The sequence below is a fragment of the Anabrus simplex genome, chromosome 1, assembly GCF_040414725.1.
Source record: "Anabrus simplex isolate iqAnaSimp1 chromosome 1, ASM4041472v1, whole genome shotgun sequence".
Lineage (NCBI taxonomy): Eukaryota > Metazoa > Arthropoda > Insecta > Orthoptera > Tettigoniidae > Anabrus > Anabrus simplex.
The window spans coordinates 145,960,705-145,984,359 of NC_090265.1; the positions used below are offsets into that span (position 1 = coordinate 145,960,705).

The following is a 23,655-nucleotide window of genomic DNA, read 5'->3' on the forward strand; positions in this document are numbered from 1 at the left end:
GTGCCGACAGTGGGGTTCGAACCCACTATCTCCCGGATGCAAGCTCACAGATGCACACCCCTAGCCGCACGGCCAACTCGCCCTGTAGAGGGGTTAGGGATTGATTAATTTACCAAGGGAGATGTGCAATAAATTTCCAACAAATCAATTAAGAAAATACTAGGGAAGCAACTGATCTGCCACCTCGGCGAAAGCCTTAAATGCAGGTCACCGGGCGAGTTGGCCGTGCGCGTAGAGGCGCGCGGCTGTGAGCTTGCATCCGGGAGATAGTAGGTTCGAATCCCACTATCGGCAGCCCTGAAGATGGTTTTCCGTGGTTTCCCATTTTCACACCAGGCAAATGCTGGGGCTGTACCTTAATTAAGGCCACGGCCGCTTCCTTCCAACTCCTAGGCCTTTCCTATCCCATCGTCGCCATAAGACCTATCTGTGTCGGTGCGACGTAAAGCCCATAGCAAAAAAAAAAAAAAAAAAGAAACTAACTACCATGAGTGAAGCGATGTATATAATATGTCATATTAAACAGTAGTTAGCAAAGTTCTCCAACTGCAGTTCAATAAACATGAACCGCAATTCTAAACATACGAATGAAGTATAACAACTAGAAAAAATATCATTCTCATCCAGTTCCTCGTTCTAACACTTCGATTCGTTTACGACTAAAAATATCCCGTGCAAACCAGTCCATTCATAAAGCTTAACTGTCAGCAATCACTAAAGTAGATTGAGCCAACCTGGAAGCCATAATATAATTTGGACGAAGGAGGTGGAAGGTCACCTTCATTATCGAACCATTTATTTTAGATATCAGAATCTTATTATTTGTAAAACTGAGAAGTCACATGCCAGTGGTTCGGAATGCACGTAGCCCCGTGGCTTATGTCAAATGATAAGTCATGAAAAACTCTTTCTATAAACAATTTTCTAAGTAGCCAAATTTCAAGATTTATATTCAAAACCTGCAAACAATTAACAATGTTCCATGTCAATTTCATTTTAGCTACTGGTTCTACGTCGCACCGACTCAGATGTTATGGTGACGATGGAATAGGACAGGGAACGAAGAAACCATAGCCATAATTAAGGTACAGCCCCAGCATCTGCCTGGTGTGAAAGTGGGGAACCTAACGAGCGAGTTGGCTTTGTGCTTAGGGTCGAGTAGCTGTGAGCTTGAATTCGGGAGATAGTGGGTTGGAATCCAACCGTCGATAGCCCTGAAGATGTTATTCCGTGGTTTCTCATTTTCGTACGAGGCGAATGCTGGGGCTGTACCTTAATTTAGGCCATTACCTCTCCAATCCTAGTTATTACCCATCCTTGCGTTGCCGAAAACATTCGATGTGTTAGTGCGATGTTAAACCACTAACAAAGAGTAAATAAGTGGGAAACCACGGAAAAGCATCTTCAGGGAAGCCGACAGTGGTGTTGAACCCACCATCTCCCGAATGTAAGTTTACGGCATCGTGATGTGAACTGAGCAGCCAACTTGCTCGGCGACAACAAATTTAAACAGTGGGAAATATTCAGAATTATAACAAATGCAATATGATTCATCATTTGCACGTTTTCTGCAAATATTAATAACTAGGGCCCGGACGTTTATGACCTAAACATGTATTAGAATATGACAATAAATATGACTTAAAAGTTTTTTGCTCACATTTTCGAAATTTTCAAAATCTTTCAGCTGTTTAAATTAACATTATATAGAAAATATATATATTTTTAAATCTAGAACATTCAATAATAATAAGCAATACTATTAATTTTATTATTTTGAATTTATTTAATTACTCCTGGAACTCTCGACTCTGCACAGAATGAAATAATTATCACATTCTGATGGTCGATCAGAAAGAATTACAATAGCAAATTACATATATTTTAATGCAACATTGACTTGTAAATGGAAAAAGACCGCTCGACATCGCAGGATGTTCTTGGGCCATATATGAAATACGTCAAATCATTAGAGTGCAATTAAGGCTCACTAATCTGTCGCTTTATACGCATTTGTCTCTCTTTATACAGCTTACCTTCGTAATTCACATAAATACGCGTATTTATAAGAAAGATAATTGTAAGAAATTACAGACAAGAATTAGGAAATGTGAAAAATCCGTCTTTGAGGCGACTGAAAGCATGTCTGCGAAAATAGAATTAAAAAGTTAAACATATGAAAAAATCAAGAAAATTCACGGGGAAATATGAACATAATATGAAAAATTACTGAAAAATGACAAAACATGACTACATATGACCCGTGAAAATTGCATAATTTTAATTACCGTATATAAAATCATTTAACTTGTATTTTCCACGGAAATAATATAGAGAAATAAAATATGACATGTCATAAACAGCCGGGCCCTACTAATTATATCAAATCAATGCTGCTAAATTTTAAAGTCATGCGAAAATAGTACGTAATTTGTGTTTAATTTCATATTTATTAATAATCCTACACACATAAAAACATAAATGTTCAGTGACAACTGGACTAACAATATACTGAAGATCAACGTAGGGAACTACGGTACATAGAATTGAAATAGTCCAAGAAACACAGAAAATAGTGGCAACATTCTAGTAGAATATGAAGTAGGATTCAATCAATCGTCCAATTATAACGCAATGGGGCCTCATATATTACTTGTATTAAAGGACGCTTTATTAAAAAAAAGTGACTTCTGATTACTCCTCGTCTTCATAAAATTCAGACGAATCATAGAATTCTTCGGATTTGTTCCCGTCCTCCTTTGCGAAGAATTTGTGCTCATCATCACTAACACTAAATTTGTTCCCCTTCTCACTTGCAACGGGTTTGTGAATATTTTCACCACTAATTTTTTTTACCCCAGTGCCACTTTCTGTAGACTTGTGCTCACTGACGCTTTGAACGGACCTGGAACTATCTTCACTCAATGTAGATTTATGTTTATCATCCCGTGCAACGGATTTCGATGTATCATTGACTGCCAAAGATTCGTGCTTATCTTCACTAACAATGAATTTGATCCCATCATTAGTTCCTTTAGGCATATGGCCACCATCGCCTTCGACTGATTTAGGTCCATCGTCACTTCCAATGAATTTATATTTATCATCTTCTGGTATAAATTTAGGCCCATCATTCATTACCAGGGGTTTGGCGCCATTACGATCGGCAACAGAAATTGGCTTCGTAACTGACTGAGTCGTCCCCGTTGATGGAAGGCCAATATGTGCAGCAATGGCTTCTTTATTAAGCAACCAAAATGGTTTACGGCCTTCAGGATATTTCTCAGTGTCATTCAAGGCAAGATCAACGAAGCCACCTTTATTCATAAGGGTAACTTCGCCCTCACTGACTCGCTTATTTCCTTCATTGTCATTATTAGACGATCCTACGGGGCTGGGATATATGAATGGTCGAGGAACGTACGATGAAACGAACTGCGATGCAGCAAAATTCACCGACACCAGAACGACCAACAGAGAGATCACCTTCTGCAATATAAGAAACGATATACATAAACAAAGGAACATTAACAAATCACTTATAAACATATTTCCTAATTGATTTTTAAAGGAGATTCATTGCACAATTGATAATCATAACAATCATGTTAACAATATTCACTCCTTAAGCAGATGGTTCGGTTTTGCCAACAATGTTTCCAGTCAAATAATTATAGGGATTGCCAACATAATCTAGCATTTGGTTAATAGAGGATAGAGAAAAGTTGTAACTCGTGTTGATAGAGTAACTATTAAATAACCAAATAAACATTTCATCTGCGTGCATATTTAAAGCTACCGTAATTTAAGAAGTTGCAATCTCCCGTTACAAAACACTTCGACTATCTTCTTGTACCACGCAACGCAAAGAATAGGACTAAAAGAAATAGATAGTGATCTCCACTTCAACGAAATATTAACGCGGTTCTTCGTCTTAAGGAGCATAACAGAATGTAGGTGATGTTGATAGCTAACACACATTCCACTATGAAGCAATTTTTATCCCACCGAGTTGTACGAATGAGGAATCGCCCACTCTCATATAAATCGCTATCAGGCATTCATAACGTGTGCGACACGGCATGGTGACTACTGGCTTGCACTTACAGTGGCCTCAACGTAGGAAGATGTAATCTTATTTGATAACCCGTTAGGAGGTGCGTGGGTAGTTTTACGCATGGTGAAATGAATTATTAATACTTTTTGGTTGTATGGGTATTTTGTCCTACCCCTTGCTACTTTCTAATGGTCTCTCCCACACAGTCGTTATTGCTTGATATTTTACTAGCATCCGTGTTATTCGAGCCGGTGATATGTTTGTGTGTCGGTTATTTATACCCAGCGCGCGTGCTCACGTAAGTTACTTATAGTGAATTTTAGTGTTCTCACTGATTTACGTTCGCAGTGGTCAGACTAGCTTTCTCATTTTGTCGTCTGCACAAACTGTAGTAACTGAAGCCATCTCTTTTCAGTTTCGAGTCAGTTAAACATTTATAATAATATATAATGTTATCGGCTTTACGTCCCACTAAGGCTAGGGCCACACGTGACAGTAAATACTGTTGCAGCAAGCAGCAAAAACTGTACCACGGCAATTGCTGTCGCTGGATGCCACACGGCGACAGCAAATGCAGTTGTAGCACAGTTGCAGCAGAGCAAGAATCCTCATCCCCCCTGTGGGTGGGGGACGTAGACGAAGAATACACCCACGGTATCCCTTGCCTGTCGTAAGAGGCGACTAAAAGGGGCGACCAAGGGATGATCAAATTAGAACCATGAGACTACTTGTGATTAGTACCACCACGCGGAGAACACCATGGGTCGCTTTTACTTGCGCGTAGTACCACTATATTACTGTAGGTACCAAATAGGTTTGTGATTAGTAGCAATATAGTGCATTGCCGGCTTCTACAGTACCTGTGATTCGTACCCCTATATGAGCAACACCATGGGATGAGCGACTCCATGGTTCTGCCTTGCCTATGCTTAGTACCCACTATGTGAGCAACACCACGGGATACTGCGGGTCCCTGTGGTTAGTACACTTATGTGAGGAACGCCATAGATTTGCGTTGCCGGTAAATAGCGCCGCAGTGTGCGAAACACCATAGGTCTGTGTTACATGTGCGAATTTCATTACCTGTGAGTAGTACCATAATGTGTGGAATACCGCGAGTCTACGCTACTTTTGATTAGTACTGCAACATGACAAGTAGCATGGTTCTATTTTCCTAGCGATAAGTACCATTATGAGGGGGTGATGACCTGGAATTTGGACCCGTTTCGACTACAAGCATTGTGCTTTAGACGCAGTCCCTTGGTCAGTAATACTATTATTTAACGATAGTTTCTGGGAATGTAGGCGCTTTGCGGGTAGGATCCACTGATTGTTTTATCTTCATATCCATTCCATTTATTCTTGTCCTCACGTTTTGGAATCTGGTCAGTGGAGGATTCTGGATTTTTAAATTGTCATTACATTTCGTCTCATTTCGCACCATTAGGGGCCGATGACGTAGATGTTAGGCCCCTTTAAACAACAAGCATCATCATCATCATCATCATCATCATCAGGATCTTTATATGTTGTTCCCGAAGATCTAGTTCAATTATGAAACTTGCAATTGTACGACTGAGGCGGCGTTGACAAAAAAGAAAGTGGTAGATTCATCCTACTATCAGCGAAAGGTCAACGAAGGGTAAATTTGTCCTTATTCATGAGAACCTGAAGCTTCACACAAACATTTTTTTTAAATAATACCGAATGTCACTGAACTCTTTTCACGATCTATAGTCAGTTATAAGTGGCGAAATATCGTCGTCGTTGCTGTTCATTCTTGTACTACGAAATAAACATGTAACTTTACTCATCAGGAAGTGAGGGGCCCATTTCCAATTATTTGTGGGGGGGGGGGTCGAGTATCTTAGCGCCGCTACTGAGCGTATTGTACAAACAACGGTACTTCTCCACTTCCAGAATGACATGTTCACTGTCCACACACTCCATATTTCGTAAATGTACTGGTGTTATATACGTAATGAACGAAAATGAAATATGCAGTAAATACTGTCTCGTGTGGCCACTGTCCAACAGCTTATGCAGTGCAAGAAATGGGCTCTGGCCCTACGGCCACACGAGCAGTAAATGCTGTTGGAAGTCATCAGCAAATGCGGAGAAAAAATACGCACCATGCGTTGCAATGTGATGGGCCACACTTGCCAGTAAATGCAGTTCGCCGGATGCAGTTCAAGGTCTTGCTGAGGGTGTCAGTTCTTCGCCCAGATTAGGTCGGCAAGTACAATCGCTGTATGGGAGTAACAGATCGGATGAACTAGAAAGTGGATTTACAAGATTGGCTTAAGAGACAATAAGGGATGGTGGTACAGCTTCACCTGGCTTATCGATATCATGGTGCACAATGCTTTACGACTTGCTCAAAAATATGAAGTACAGGTTTTTCAACTGGAATTCCACAGGTAAATCGCGACGACATACCCGATGCCTCACCCGGAACGAACGCGACCCGGATAGGCGACGAAGACCACCAACTTTATGAGGCAGCACGATCTATATCAGATATGTGAACATATTTTACACCTTGGGGCGAAATGAATCTATGTAAATTTCTTTCAGAGTGTCTGACAATATAAGACTGGATATCTATAATTTTACAGTTCGACTCCATGGCTAAATGTTTAGCGTGTTGGCCTTTGGTCACAGGGGTCCCGGGTTCGATTCCCGGCAGGGTCGGGAATTTTAACCCTAATTGATTAATTTCGCTGGCACGGGGCTGAGTGTATGTGCCATCTTCATCATCATTTCATCCTCACCACGACGCGCAGGTCGTCTACGGGAGTCAAATGAAAAGACCTGCATCTGCTGAGTCAAACTTGTCCTCGGACACCTCCGACACTAAAAGCCTTTTCATTTTTATAATTTTACACAGCAATATTGTAATTTCGACTTAATATTATTTTTAAAATCGAAGCTACTTTTTTTCAAATTTAATACTATGAATTAAAGCAAAGAATATCATAAAATAAACTGGAGATAGTAGAAAATTCACATGTGGTGCTCATGGCAAAATAACGGGACAAGTAACGGAAGAAAAAAAATATATAGGTCGTTTGGAACGGATATGCCTAGTCAAACTCCAGTAACCACGCCGCATGGCAACTGGATATATAACAAAAGAAACATAAAAATGTCATTGAGTGATATTGCATTCGTAATTTTGCCAGGAAGTTGTGAATCACAAAGTGCAAGGCTAAAGTCGCACCAACGTCCAACCACAGCGGGCATTAGCCTGCTACAAATTTAGAGACAGTGTTGGATATGGTAAATTAAGAACAATAATGCGTAGAAAAACTGAACGTTGTGAACACGAAGACCAGAATTAGGAAAACGATACTGTGAAAAACTAAGATATCCCATAGCTCAAATCATAGGTTTTAAATATTTGGTTAGGAAGAAAAGGAACTAATCATAGATATTCATCGTTTTCAGAAGCTAGAAAACTCTGCTCCTATTATAACAAGTATCACGCAATTAAAAATATGTTGTTCTTATCGAATATTTACGGACTAAGGACTATACGACCCTGTATTCAGTGTGTATGAATCATATTTAATAGTATGCATTGTTGTTTTATTAACGCCAATCCATTATCCTGTACTTAATTATCTATTCTACTCCATTGACAGTTTACTATTTGTACAATTGCAGCTATAATGTTACCTAGTCATACGAATGTCAAAAAATAACACAGAGCATATCTCACCTAACAATAGCCAATAAATATTATGGAGAGTGCCTGGAACGCGTTCTTTGATATCTTCTTATTCTTCTGCCGCGTTTACATTTTGCACGTCCTGATGCAGTCACGGGTGCAAGTTGTGACGTACATGTGAGGACTCAACCCAGTCTTACGGTCGGTTGCCCTTCATGACGCGACTCTATTTGGAAGGATGTATTTAACTATTGCGTGTTTACCCGTCAATTTCGACGTTCTTTTTACTCTGCCAGATAATCCAGATCTCTCTTGGGGAATCTAAATCAGAGACATGTTCCAGGAAAGACTTTTCAGGGATCACTAATGGACAAAGAGAGTGTATATATGAGGACTGTCAGAAAGCAAGAGTATTCCGTCAGCAGTGTGAAAAGATAACCTGATATCTGGATAACATCCAGACATTTACAAAAAGTCTAGAGATGAAAGACAGACAAGGAGCTAGGATTGATACGATTTCTGGGAATATACTATTTTCTTTCTTTCAAGTTGCTTTATGTCGCACCGACACAGGTAGGTCTTATGGCGACGATAGGACACGAAAGGGCTAGGAGTGAGAAGGAAGCCATCGTGGCTTTAATTAAGGTACAGCCCCAGCATTTGCGAGGTGTGAAAATGGGAAACCTCGGAAAACAATCTTCAGGGCTGCCGACAATGGGGTTAGAAACCACAATCTCCCGACTTCTGGATACTGGCCGCACTTATCGAGCTCGGTGGGAATATACTAAAGGCAATGGGTTGGGCATAATGCCGTATCTGAAATATTTATTTTATTACAGTTTTCAAGAAGCAACTATAAGTTACCAAATGAATGGAGAGTTGCTATAGCAGCCTTACTGTACAAGGGCGGTGAACATAAAGCGGATAGTTAAAGGCCAGTCAGCTTGACAGGTTCGTTTCTGGAAAAAACATTCCTTCTCTTTATATTAGATGCGCCTGCGAAGTTACGAACTGGTTCGAAAGATGGCATTTCGGGTTTCGTAAAGGCTACTCCAATTAGGCTTAATTTGCATCGCGCACCGGAAGGAACGAAGTAACCTCTTTTTCTCGAAAACAAAAATATTCTCCGCCAATCCGATTGCACCATCGTTTTTAACATTAAAATCATCCCCGGTTATTTTTGCCGGTATAATTCTGATACACCCTGTTTAAGCAGAATAGTCCAGTCTTTTTGTCAACCTCCATGTGCTTATCTTTTTATCATATAAGCATCATGTAGAGCTCCTGCACAGATTATGTCAGAATAAATATAATATATTTTAAATTACAGAGGGTAAGTTATTGCAGAACTTAGGTGTAGTTCCCACCCGTTTAATCGTTTTCAGAGGGTTAAGTAAAGCCCGCAGCGAATGTACCAATTACATAGCCGAATGTACACGCGCTGGGAGAGAAGAGACAATTTATCATGCTTTATTTAAACTCGAGGGAAACATTTTGGTGAACAATACCACTGAAATTACGGAAAAATCAATTTATTATTATCCCCAACCCCGTATCAGGAAACGGCACTCGGAGGTAAACTATACATTATTACTTCCAAATCAAATATAGTTTGATATAGCACCAAGTTGTGGGGTAAGCAGTTACTTAAAATGCATGATTGATGAAAAAAACAAACACCATCTCATTTTGAGACATCGAATGATTTTGCAAATAATTTCGCTACCAACGTGTTCTGATTAATATTTAGCTTCCGAGAAATTTGTGTAACAACTCACGAAATTCCACCAAGCGTCAAGACGTGGTATTTCGGAAAACAGACAGACAGCCTTCATTTCGATTTTATACAGGGTGAAGCAAAATTCGCGCACTCGGGCGTCGCAGCGCGACTCCTCACATGCCAGCAATAAAAAAAGTCTCTCACAAAAGTTCGTCCTGCGAGTATATCTGGGAGAAAAAGGTCGTTTAAGAGTGGCAATCTGGCAAGACTGTAACCACATGTAGGGTAACTACCTCTGCCAGCATGTAATAGTCGTGCTGTGCAGTTGGTGCATTGGATAGAGTTTTGGGTTAGCATGCAGGAGGTCGAGGGCTCGATCCTGGGTTGAGGTGGTTTTTTAATTTGCTAATTTCCATCGGACATTACATACTGTAACACAGCAATGCACCGTTTCTTAGGTCACATGTATCTTACATTTACAAAATTTCGTAACGCTGAGCACGTTGTAACGCATCTAGTAGATGAAATGGTTCGAATAAATTCACGCCCACGACGTGGAAAGGGCGTCTTTCAAAGCTGACAAATGAAAACGAATGTTCGTCCATTTCTAGAGAACCCGCTGTAACCGCTGTTGACGATTAAAATGCCAGGTACCATACCACCTGGACTACATTTACGAAATAAAAAACATACGCCTCAGCCCAGGATCGACCCCTCGACCTCCTGCATGTTAACCCAAAACTCTATCCATTGCTCCAACTGTACAGCACGACTAATCTGTGCTGACAGAGGTACTTACCCTACATGTGGTTACAGTGTTGCCAGATTGTCACTCTTCAACGACCTTTTTCTCCCGGATATACTCGCAGGACGAACTTTTGTGAGAGACATTTTTTTTATTGCCGGCATGTGAGGAGTCGCGCTGCGACGCCCGAGTGCGCGAATTTCGCTTCACCCTGTATAGAACTAGTTAATGTACCCGTGCTTCGCTACGGAATTCAACTTTGTATACAGAATTGTAGGTTAGGTAGTGTACACGTTGTGAGCAAGACTGTATTAAATTACACAGCTCTTAACGATACCCTAGAAACGCGACGGATAAATTACCAAACGTCTTTTGTCATATGAAGACTGGATAATGGAATTTTCATTGTAATGGTAGGCCCGCTTGCCTCCCATCAGTCGCAATCAGGTTGGGGAATTTCATTATAATGGCAGACGCTCACTCTCCACCTGCCTGTTTACATACTCATAAAGACTGTCTTAGTGGTTTTCCCAACTGAAATGAACATAGGCCATTACTAGGGCTCTCTAAAGACCAGGTATGCTCGCCCGCCATTATGGTTCATTCCTGCCCTGCGTTGGTAATGCAGTTGACCGCCCCAATCTTGTATATCCCTCTTTTTTACAGTTCACCACGCTAGAAAGTAATGCTAAACTAACATATTGTACAAATACTCATTCTCAGTATTACTCAAACGGTTACTCATCATAAATATTAGTATATTATGTACATTATTGCGTAATTTTTACTCGAGACGGTGACTGTAAAAGCAAGGTCGTTGATAATTTGCCTTTTAATAAACAAACAAACTAGGCAAGTACTCTCACTGGATAAATATTAGAAAAAATAGATTACTAATAAATCGGTTATTATTATATTATCGATAAGTAGAATAAGTTGTTCGTAAGCTATGCGCCGCGGTACCGTCAAATGAAATGAGGGACACCGTGGTATTGATATAGTCTACTGTCATTCTTAAATCGTGGAATTTGACGTGGTAATCGGTCAGTGTCGAAGATATATAAATTGTGATATAAGATTTTGATACCATACGATCTCAATCGGTATCTCATACTTGCGTGAAACTGATTCAGCGCTATTTTCAATGTTGTCGAAATACTAAGAAACATATTTTTCGAACAAAAATAACGCTGAAATGTGATGTACGAAGATGAACACACCCAAGTAACTGGAATTCTTTAAGTTTTCTTCTAAAATTTAGTCCCTTTTCTTATTTACCAATATTTTTAAAAAAAGACATTCTATGTGCAAAATAAACTTAATTTTTGGTGAGTGTTATGAATCTCATCTGCTTATGCAGTTGTAATGAACAGAGGATTTTACCGAGCTCGATAGCTGCAGTCGCTTAAGCGCGGCCAGTATTCAGTATTCGGGAGATAGTAGGTTCGAACCCCACTGTCGGCAGCCCTGAAGATGGTTTTCCGTGGTTTCCCATTTGCACACCAGGCAAATGCTGGGGCTGTACCTTAATTAAGGCCACGGCCGCTTCCTTCCCAGTCCTGGCCCTTTCCTGTCCCATCGTCGCCATAAGACATATCTGTGTCGCTGCGACGTAAAGAAAAAAAAAAGACGATTTTAGTTTATTCAACCGAACATTCATGACACAAATGTTATGTTATTATAAATTACATTCGGGAAGAAAACAGGAATAGAGTAACTACTTCTATAGCTGAATCTTCTCTCCCAACCTGAAGTATTGCACTGATAATCATTTACCAGTGACTTGCAAGGGGGAGTGACCCACGAGGTGTGGAGAATATTGAAAATTTTTGACTTTGGCAAAGTTAAGAGTACTTCTTTTTTTCTTTACAGAGATTCCTCTGGTTTGAGAAGAAGTAGTATTATTTCTTAACATGACTCACCTTATTAAACTTCAAAAGGTTGTAACATTGGTTAACTTGCTCAGGCAGCACATTTAAAAAATAATATTTAATAATATTTTACAAATTTACTGTCTCCTTTTATTACAGTATTTACAAAACAATAATATTCCATCCCATACATTTTTGTTAAAGTACACAACAGCATAGTATCGAATTTTGAAGAAGTGTCTAACAATTTTTCTTTTAAATTACAGCACGTTGGAGAACATGTATTGGTACATTTGTCATTGAAAATTATCTCCTTTACAAGATTTGCACCATTTTGCATTATGTATTATACAATGCTTATAGTCCCTATAGAAGTCCTCATAGTTCCAAATTAATTTCATAACTTCACAATTTGGTTTCTTTAGACCACCCAAATAAAAAATACGAATTTTTCAGAGCTTGCGTCAGAAAGCTCATAGTTCTGTCTGCATATAGGCCAACCACAGATCTTGGTTTTCAATAATGCATTTGCTGCAATGCCACCGAAGTTAAACAAATTATTTCTGTCATATGAAGTTAGTTTTGACAAATATTGTAACTGTGGTGTTTGGATGTTGAACTCCTGTTGCCGGACTTTGTGGGCAGAACTGAATATGGAACGATCAGTCTGACTGAATTAAGGGGTGTAGTAATGTCAGAGGGAGCTGGATGCAGGTTTAAGTCAACAGTTGAAGTGGAAGGTGTAGCAGAGGCAGTGGAGGCATAATGCAGACCAGAAGGGAATCCAAACAACCTGTATCCCACAACAGAGACATTACTGCAATTAGGTGCAGAACAACCCACCATTATGTAATAAATATCCACACAAATATAGCACTATTCTGTCCCTGCACGCGGTGATTAAAGCAATACGTTCGATGTGACGAAGCGAGCGCTCGTAGGAGAAACTAGAGTTTGATCACATGGCCGATTGCGCATGTATGAACCAAAATGGCGGCTAATCATACCCATCTTATAGAGCCTTAGCCATTACGGCGACGTCAGTAGGAATGGCGCGAGTAAAAGCAATGCTTTCACATGAAATACTCGATCAAATGAAAAACCACACATTTTGTCACTTTTAACAAAGAGTAGTACGCTGCCGACCTAACAGTCCAAAGTTCCATAGCTGGAATGACCAAGTCGCAAACAGCCTGATCCGTGAATAATCTTACTCCCTCAGACGGTTAAGGCGCTGGCCTTCTGGCCCCAATTTGGCAGGTTCGATCCTGGCTCAGTCCGGTGGTATTTGAAGGTGCTCAAATACGTCAGCCTCGTGTCGGTAGATTTACTGGCACGTAAAAGAACTCCTGCGGGTCTAAATTCCGGCACCTCGGCGTCTCCGATAACCGTAAAAGAGTAGTTAGTGGGACGTAAAACAAATAACATTATTATTATTAATCTTACTCCGTCGGATGAAGAGGTTAAGCCTTGGACAGAAGCAGACCCCTTAATGCTCAGGCTACGTGCCCTCCCCCTTCCTTCTATCATTTATCACGTCATTCGTTTCATTAACTCCTCTGATGAGGGTGACGTCAGGAAGGGCATCCGGTCGTAAAAAATCGCTACGAACATTCATCTCACTTCATACCCGACCGCGTAGGGAAACGGGGCAAGGGTTGAGATACATTGATTTTCAAATGCGAAACGAGCCCATCGTATGGGCCATGACACAGCGCACGCAGCCACATTTATTGAAATGAAATATATGGCTTTTAGTGCCGGGATATCCCAGGACGGGTTCGGCTCGCCGGGTGCAGGTCTTTCTATTTGACTCCCGTAGGCAACCTGCGCGTCGTAATGATGAAATGATGATGAAGACAACACTTACACCCAGCCCCCGTGCCATTGGAATTAACCAATTAAGGTTAAAATCCCCAACCCGGCCGGGAATCGAACCCGGGACCCTCTGAACCGAAGGCCAGTACGCTGACCGTTCAGCCAAGGAGTCGGACGCCACGTTTGTTACTTCCCCCTTTCTTACTTATTAGTTGATTCAAGCTCGCATGAAACGTTCACAGTGTATGCAGGCTTGGCAGTCTTGTTGTATTATTTTAATTAATACGATGAGAGCTGGAATTATTTATAATGCTTAAAAGCAAATGTTTTCATAAATCCCTGAAGGTAGAATTGCCACTCTTGATAGCTGTGAGCAGAACCCTTTCTTTCCGAAGTATTTTAGAGCAGTAAATGTTTAATTCAATCGGTCATTTGGAAAAGGGCTCATGTACATTTTTTCCAAATGCATGTTTTCTCATATACCTGTAGCTGAAATGTAGCCGCGTTGATCGACGCGAAAAAATCAGTGTTACCAACTATTTCTTTAGGGAAAAACATATCTAGAAAATACAAAATATATTTCCTGATTTCTGTGTATAATGAATTTCAATATGATTGTGCAGCGCCCAGAGTTCTAACAATGTCAAAGTGGATCTCCAGCCTATCAGAATGTCAGAAACATTTGCTTTCTCTAAGCTGACTGGACTGCGTTCCGTTTACTGACACTACTCGGCTTTCAGGCTTATAATGGAAAACTTCCCATAGTATTAAAAAGATCAATAGCATAAGGAAATTGATACAGTATATTGGTGATGAACATATGAGTTTCTACCATGATCTTGTGAACAACTGGCCAACTATTGTACAGAAAGCACTGTAAGAAGCAGCATTCTGATCCTCTTACAGAGAAGCTATTCAAAGTTCTAAAGTTCTCGTTTTTTATCAAAACGCTTTATGCGCATTCTTTGGGATGTTTTCGTAATTTTTTGATTTCTAAATGTTACAGACTGATTGAAAAGAAACATTATACTGATGATATACAATGAATAAATAAAAATGAATTTAAATAATAAAATGAAGAAGTCAGTTTCTTTCTAGCAGACGCCCTATAGGCGACCTGCGGGTCTCTGAGGATAGGGTCCTACGTAAGATGATTTTTTAAATTATGAAGCCAGCACAAACACCCAGCCCCGGAGCCAAAGAAATTAACCAATGAAAGTTAAAATCTCCGACCCAGCCAAGAATCGAATCCGGTACCACTTGAACCAAAGGCCAGCATGCTAACCATTTAGCCACTGAACCAGACATGAAAGATACTTTGGTTATAAGTACCTAACTTCGCAAAATTCCGAATATTGTAAAAGTGATAAACAAATGGATTTTATGTTTCTTAAATTCATAACTTTATAAATGTAAATTTTAAATTAATGAAATTCACATTTAAGCCCAATATGTAAACAGAGACGAACTACGTATAAAACCTGTTAACATTCTTACTAACTGTAGTGAAAAAGTAAATTGGTTATCTCCATTTTTAAACAAATGTCAGCTTTTTGTCTCGCACTGCACGCACGCCGTAGAGCCCACTAAAGTGCTATGAATTGACCTTTGCACTTAAGCCGTTGAGTTGTAAAATGTATTGTATAGCTCAAAAATGCTTGAAAACTTCTTTACTCGATAACTCATAACATTTTTATTCGCTCTTATAACCAGGCTACCCAATCAAATTTCTCTCATAAAAATATTTTTGAGCGGTACCGTATTTACAAAAAAATAAAAAAATAAAAAAACTGTAAGCTTAATCGATTGATTTCTGGTCCAGTGAACAGCCTCATGAAATTTTCTCTACATTTTCTTCCAATACTGCTACAGAATTGTAAAACCTTCATCTGACCTTCGATTTACATTTCTTCCATTTTGTGCTAGGACGAAGCAGAAGATGACGCAGAAACGCAACAAATAAAGCAAGCATTTATATTTGTGAAGTCCGACTCGTTGGTTGAATGGTCAGCGTACTGGCCTTCGGTTCAGAGAGTCCCGGGTTAGATTCCCGGCCGGGTCGGGGATTTTAACCTTCATTGGTTAATTCCAATGGCTCGGTGGCTGGATATTTGTGCTGCCCCCAACATCCCTGCAACTCACACACCACACATAACACTATCCTCCACCACAATAACACGCAGTTACCTACACATGGCAGATGCCGCCCACCCTTATCGGACGGTCTGCCTTACAAGGGCTGCACCCGGCTAGGAATAGCTACACGAAAAGGAAAAAAAAAGTCTTTGCGAAAATATGTTTTCTCTGAAGAATCTTAACGAAGCTTTCACTATGAGTAAACCTTTCTTATACAAACTTCGAGTGTTTGTGCAGTGTGCGTCAATTCCTTCGCAGCAGATATTGAGCCGGGCTGAGTGACTCGGATGGTTGAGGCGCTGGCCTTCTGGCCCCAACCTGGCAGGTTCGGTTCAGATACGTCAGCCTCGTGTCAGCAGATTTACTGACAGTTAAAAGAAATCCTGCGGGACTAAATTTCGGCACCTCAGCGTCTCCGCAAACCGTAAAAAAGTAGTTAGTGAGACGTAAAGCACTATTATTACAGATATTGAAATATTAAAGAAAACACAAATGACGAGAAAGATGTTAAAAGTGAAGCCTCCACGGCCTGTTGAGTTATTTCGTTCTTCTTTCGGACTGAACCGTGTTGTTTTCTGTACCTTCCGTTCAGTGACAGATTCCGACTCGTTGGCTGAACGGTCAGCGTTCTGGCCTTCGGTTCAAAGGGTCCCGGGTTCGATTCCCGGCCGGGTCGGGGATTTTAACCTTAATTGGTTAATTCCAATGGCACGGGGGCTGGGTGTATGTGTTGTCTTCATCACCATTTCATCCTCATCACGACACGCAGGTCGCCTACGGGAGTCAAATAGAAAGACCTGCACCTGGCGAGCCGAACTCGTCCTGGGATATCCCGGCACTAAAAGCCATACGCCATTTAATTTTTTTCAGTGACAGATTTATTACCTTGGATCGAGTAGGGGTTTTTCAGTCGCCTTGACAAAAACATACTGCAATGTATTCTATCATCAGCAAACGGTACGGAACCAAGAACACGGTTTACCCCATGAGAAGAACGAATTGAAAGACGTTAAAACTTAAACGCAGGCTTCCCTAGCCCACCATTTTTCCCAATTAAGGTATCGGTATTGAAAGTGTGATAATTAGTTCTGTATTTTTTAAATTTTATTTGATGGTAATTGTATATTAGTTTATTGCGTGTTAAGTGCTACAGCTGTGGAATCAAGCTCTGCATTCGGGAGACGAGTAGGTTCGAGCCCCACCGTCGGCTATCCGGAGAATAGTTTTCTGTGGTTTGCCATTTTCACTTCCAGGCAAATGCCGGGGCAGTTCCTATTCATAGGCCACAACCGATTTATTCCACCTCCTTACCCAATTTCATTCACCATCATCTATTTCACCTCCATTGTCTCCTCAGGAAAGGCGTCCGGCCACAAAACATGGCATATAATTTCGTTTTACATTATCTCCAACCCCGTATCAGAAAACCGGACTAAGGGGTAGATATATAACTGTGAATTGTTTTACATTAAGACGTCGACTGATAAGAGGTAACTATCATTACAGGTCCTGCAGGCAATGGTATTGGTCAAGTCAAGTCGAAATGTATCTACAATTAAGTTCATCTGCAATGTATTTCTACACAAGCACCACACCGGCCAATTACAAACGCTGCCAATTGTACGGCGGTAGTTCTTGCAATACAGATAATATAGCTCCATACCACACTCTGTACTACATATAGAGTCATTGTACTCTGTACCACTCGGTGGCTCCGAAAGCACAGTGAGACAAAGTTGTGGCCATAGCAATGTGAAAGAGTAGAAAGTGATTGAAGCACTCCAAAGAATAGCAACTTACAACCTTTGTTCACACACACAGACATACGAAGGATCATGAGGGAAAACAGGTAAGTCAACTTCCTTCAGAACTTAGAAAGAAACCGAAATTTTCATTTCAGAGCATTACTTTATAAACAAATAAAAAGCTGCAGGTTCGAAATGGAGTGAACTGAATTAAGCTTCGTCCTATGCCCAGTATTTCATCGCTGACTCGATTACGACAAAAAGTGAACTTACCTGTTTTTTCTTCCCTGACCCTTCATATACAACACTGCATAAAAACTCCTGATAACTGAACCATAATATCAGATCGATCACAATGAAACGAAGTATAAATCAATATTGCAGCCGTGAGATCTTTCAGGGAGCAAATAAAAGCTTCAATCATAAGTTAGTTGCACCTAGAATTCGTGTAAGTATAATAAATTTCGTGAAAAAAATTGGGAAATAAGTGAGCAGTGCAATGAAAAAATGTTTCAATTTACTTTACGCCGCACCAACACAGATAGGCCTTACGGCGACGATAAGATACGCGGGAAGAAGGGGAACACGGCCTCTTTTTAAAAAAATTGGCTTTACGTCGCACCGACACAGATTGGTCTTATGGCGACGATGGGATAGGAAAGGGCTAGGAGTGGGAAGTAAGCGGCCGTGGCCGTAATTAAGGTACAACCCCATCATTTACCTGGTGTGAAAATGGGGAAACCACGGAAAACTTCCCGTAACGTCAGGGGTGCCGAATGCCAGCTCACATATGTGCACCCCTAATGGCCTTAATTAAAGTACAGCCCCAGTATTTGCCTGGTGGGAAAATGGGAAACCGCGGAAAACCATCTTCAGTGCTGCCGACAGTGAGGTTCGAATCCACTATCTCCCGAATGCAAGCTGTCGGCTACGAAAGGAATCAAGATGAAGGATCAAGGAAAGATAATGAGTAACAGATTGCTAGTAAAACATTCATTATCAGCTCGGTCGAACATAGAGGGAATCAGGACCAAGAGAGAATCGTTTAAGAAAGTATGTAACAGAGAAAAAGAATAATGTATGCCTACATATGATGCAGAGGGACTATAGAAGACAATAAACGGAAACATTTAAAATATAACAACAATGATGTTATTCGCTTTAGGTTTTACTAACTTTTACGGTTTTCGGAGACGACGAGGAGTCGGCATTTCATCCCACAGAAGTGCCGGCAAATCTATCGATACGAACGTGATTAAGCCCCTTCAAATCCCACCGGACTGAGCAGAATAGAACCTACGAACTTAAACTCAGAAGGCCAGCGCTTCTATTGTATCAGTCACCCTTCCCGGCTTAAAAACATAGGCCCTAAAAAAAATGGGAAAGATTTTGAACAGAAGGTTGAGAAGAAAATAAGAGAAGGGAAATCAAATCGAGTATACTGTAGTATGTTTTATACACCGTACTGTAAAAGCAAATCAAAGTCGATCATCTCCGTGCAGGCCATGAAGGTCCTGGGAGGGATAGTAGCTAGTGATGGGCGATAAATCACGACTTCTGATTTTTTCTAACTAATATTTAAAAATTACGAGTGTCGACTGTTGCTTCCTACGCCATCATGGATCACCCGTGATTTCAAGGTTTCTTTCCAATGTGATTATCGCGCGCCCTCATAACGCCGTATACCGAACTAGTGAACGTTGCTACATAAACTGTGACTGTGATCAGCCGTGATACCACAGTATGTGCTGCCGTAACGGTATCCACGCGAAGCGATGTGATCGAGGAAGGAGAATCACCATCATTGCCAACCGTATGGATATTTGTAATAAAAAACGTATTTACAACAATAATTGTGCACATTCCTTCCGAACATAAAAAATAACTTAAACCTCGCGATCGCTAGTAATATAAATTTGAGGAATTTGAATGTTGACTCGTAGTGTGGTATTATTTCTAAGCGCGCGTTCAAATTGCATCGTGATTCATGGGACTCTCCTAGAATACTAACGAATATGTGTAAATAATAGCCTCCGTGGCTCAGACGGCAGCGCGTCGGCCTCTCACCGCTGGATACCGTGGTTCAAATCCCGGTCACTCCATGTGAGATTTGTGCTGGACAAAGCGGAGGCGGGACAGGTTTTCCTCCGGGTACTCCGGTTTTCCCTGTCATCTTTCATTCCAGCAACACCCTCCATTATCATTTCATAGCATTTATCAGTCATTAATAAATCACTTTGGGAGTTGCAACCCCAATGTAATAATAGCCTATATATGGTTCATTCATTATGTCCCTGACCCGGTCAAAGACTGGAAAACCAGGTTGTAGGTTTTCATTTTAATTTTCATGTGTAAATAATAATGTTTCATTGGCATATTTTATGGTGATTTATGTGTTTTATTAGCTCTGTTTTGTATTAATTCAGTTTCTATTAGCAAGTAACGTTTTACTTCTAGATGATATGATACTTCGGCACTTGTTGAAGTATAATATATAATTTCGTGTGGCTATTTCTAGCCGAGTGCAGCCCTTGTAAGGCAGACCCTCCGATGAGGGTGGGCGGCATCTGCTATTTGTAGGTAACTGCGTGTTATTGTGGTGGAGGATAGTGTTATGTGTGGTGTGTGAATTGCAGATATGTTAGGGACAGCACAAACACCCAGCCCCCGGGCCAATGGAATTAACCAATGAAGGTTAAAATCCCCGACCCGGCCGGGAATCGAACCCGGGACCCTCTGAACCGAAGGCCAGTACGCTGACCATTCAGCCAACGAGTCGGACATTTGTTGAAGTGATCAATGTTTTTGTATTTAGGGAAAGCTGCAGTGGTAACCCTAACCTTATCTTACCGAGAACAGAGTAATACATCATTAATTTTTCACTTTTGCCAGACAAATGTGTTGAATTTCATTTTCAAGCACATACCAAATAATTGGTTAAGGTACAGAACACGACCGATGGCAATGTTGTTCCTAACTTTTTTTTTTCTTACATATTGGTTAGATTTTAGCATGTCCAGAACAAGCAAATTTAGGTGCAAAAAGTATTATATTTGTGCGTCTAAAAGTAAATTGGTACAGGGCGAGTTGGCCGTGCGGTTCGGAACGCGTTGCTGTGAGCTTGCATCCGGGAGATAGTGGGTACAAACCCCAATGTCGGCAGCCCTGAAAATGGCTTTCCGTGATTTCCTATTTGCACACCAGGCTGGAGCTGTACCTTAATTAAGGCCACGGCTGCTTCCTTCTCACTCCTAGGCCTTTCCTATCCCATCGTCGCCATAAGACCTATCTGTGTCGGTGCGACGTAAAACAAATTGTAAAAAAAAAAAGTATATTGGCAACGGTCGAGTTCTGTACTGTAACCAAAATGCAGGCTGTTTATATATAAGATATTTACACAGAGAGACAGTCGCAATAACGGGGCCCTCTCCCGATCATAAGCTACAAATAACAAGCAGCACCGGCGGTCCAGTGGCCGAGATACATCACGGTAAAAAAAAATCACTTCCTCATCTTTTCCTACCGCTTTTTCCCACAGCTGTGGGGTCCGCGGGTGCGAACTGCGTCGCACATGTGGATTTGGCCTGCTTTACGGCTGTATTTTACTTCGTAAATTCCCTGGTATGTCTATCATTGTGCTAAATTCGATAAAACACTTAACAAAGCATAGCTGAGTGTCAAGAATATTTAAATTTGGTCCTTTATTCTACACTTAACCAAACCAAACCTACTGGCGCAACAGCCGCGAAGGACCATGGCCTACCAAGTGTCCACTGCTCAGTCCGAATGACTGCACATTACGAGGTGACGAGTGATCGGCACCACGAATCCTCCCGGCCGTTATTCTTAGCTTTCTAGACCGGGACCGATATCTCACCGTCAGACAGTTCTTCAATTTTAATAATGTAGGCTGAGTAGACCTCGAGCCAGTCCTCAGATCTAGGTAAAAATCCCTCACCTGGTCGGGAATCAGATCCGGGGCCTCCGAGTATGAGGCAGGTATGCTACCCCTTCACTGCGGGGCCGGCTTTTTTTATCCTATACCTCAGGGATCATTTAATGTTTCTGAATTACAAGTGCCACTGCTTTAAGGAACACGTACAATCGTGAGATTTAACTGAAAATTGTCACTATATATGTTGCTGCCTAGCCGAGGCGATAAAGGCGTGCTCGGTTCACTTGGAAAACTTGGGTTCGATTCCCCGTCAGGAAGACGAAATATTTAGAAAACGAGATTTCCACTTTCGGAGAGGCACGTGTGCCTCAGGTTTACTCTGACTACAGAGACACACACACACACAAAGGCGGTGAATGTCCAGTGGGCCTCGGCTGGTCCGTGGTCCAACAGCTCTTCACTCCGACCGGCCAACCGAGCAGAGGAGGGGTGGCCGCGGCTCTACATCTCTGTATTCGGGAGATGGGAAAGGGCTGGTCCCCAGCGTCAACTGTCCTGAGAATGGTCTTCCGTGTTTTTCCGTTCTCCTGCGCTAAGGCGAATGCAAGGACAGTACTAGTATAGGCCACGGCCGCCAACCCTCTCACCTTCTCCGAGCATCTCCTTCAGCATCACAAATCTCTCGGCCTGAGAGACGGCGGCACCGTCTGAGAGGCCAGCCTACCCTCTTCAGGGGAGGAATGAAAACAATTTAGTGGTAGTGGTACACAAAAAATGATGACCAGGTTAATTCCAGAGCAAAGCGGCCAAGCATACAGCCAACCACTTACCCCTCTCAGTGCCGAGATTAGGACAGCGGAAGCCTTTACGTTTCACTCCTCGAAGGGCCTTTATAGTTTTACAAAAATGACAACACTACTTTAGCCATCGTAGTTCACTTAAAGTCGTTGAGTGAATGTAACAATATCGTCCGTATGTGCGGTCTATTTTGCTATCCGACACTTCTATAGAAAACTAGAGATATATGAATAGGTACGTATTGTAATTACTATATTTTACAAAGAACCGATTTACATTGTATGGAACGGAAAGCCGTGAACATTAACGACGTCAAAACATAATACTCCCATCATCAACTTCCCAGAACAAAGATAATTAAAATATCAGCGTAAATAATTCCTTTTACTCCAGCGGAATGACAATTTTGTGAACATGCGTTAGACTACTCATATACATTTTAGTACTTAGAATATTAGGCTATAATTTATGTGTATACTTCAATAAAATATGTCTGTTTTATAATATTATCAGAAGAACTCACCATATTCACAGAATATTACGCCTAAGAGCTGCACACTTCCTTGTAGAGAGCAAAGCAAGTTCCCACTAACGAGGCCGCAGAGTGCTTCAATACTATTTAAACATCAAGCATGAACCAATCTACTCTGCCTGGGGAAATCCCACCTTCACCTTGGAAGGACATCTCATCCATCATGGTGCCTACCTTCCAGATAATTAGCCAGAAGGAGAATCAAGACCTGTCGTTTTCTTGTAGTAATGTCCTAACACGGCTCCATGTAATGAAACCACAGTTTACAAAAGTCCTTGTTTATGCAAAATGATATTATTAATAACTACACTGATGATAAACTGACTTAGAGATAGCTGCCGTTTTGAAAAAAAAAACCCAGCACTGTTGTCGGCCCGGCGAATAAAATAGTGGTGTGGTACAATCGCGATCACACGAATTCCGAGTGGAAAAGGAAAGAGGTAACGCTTGGGCGAAGATTTTGGCCAACCCTGAGGATGAAAGAGAAGTAACCAATTAACCTAGGCTTCATCACATGTGTTCGTCTTCCACGAGGCGTGTCTTGCGACGTTGCGCACTCACAGGTCTCTCCCAACTCCATTTTTTTGGGGGGAACTGATTAAGATGTTTCTATGCTTAAACATTCTGGATATACTAGCTCTTCCTAATCAAGAAAAACAATTAAT

The 23,655-nt window shown here is 41.1% G+C and overlaps 1 long non-coding RNA gene across 1 annotated transcript; it reads right to left on the reverse strand.

Moving 5' to 3' along the window:
- Window positions 1-1,762: 1,762 nt before the first annotated feature.
- Window positions 1,763-23,073, reverse strand: LOC136885129 (uncharacterized). The gene is made up of 2 exons (XR_010861470.2): window positions 22,982-23,073; window positions 1,763-3,489 (listed from the first exon to the last, which is right to left on the reverse strand). It is a non-coding gene; the product is annotated as an uncharacterized lncRNA (long non-coding RNA).
- Window positions 23,074-23,655: the final 582 nt, after the last annotated feature.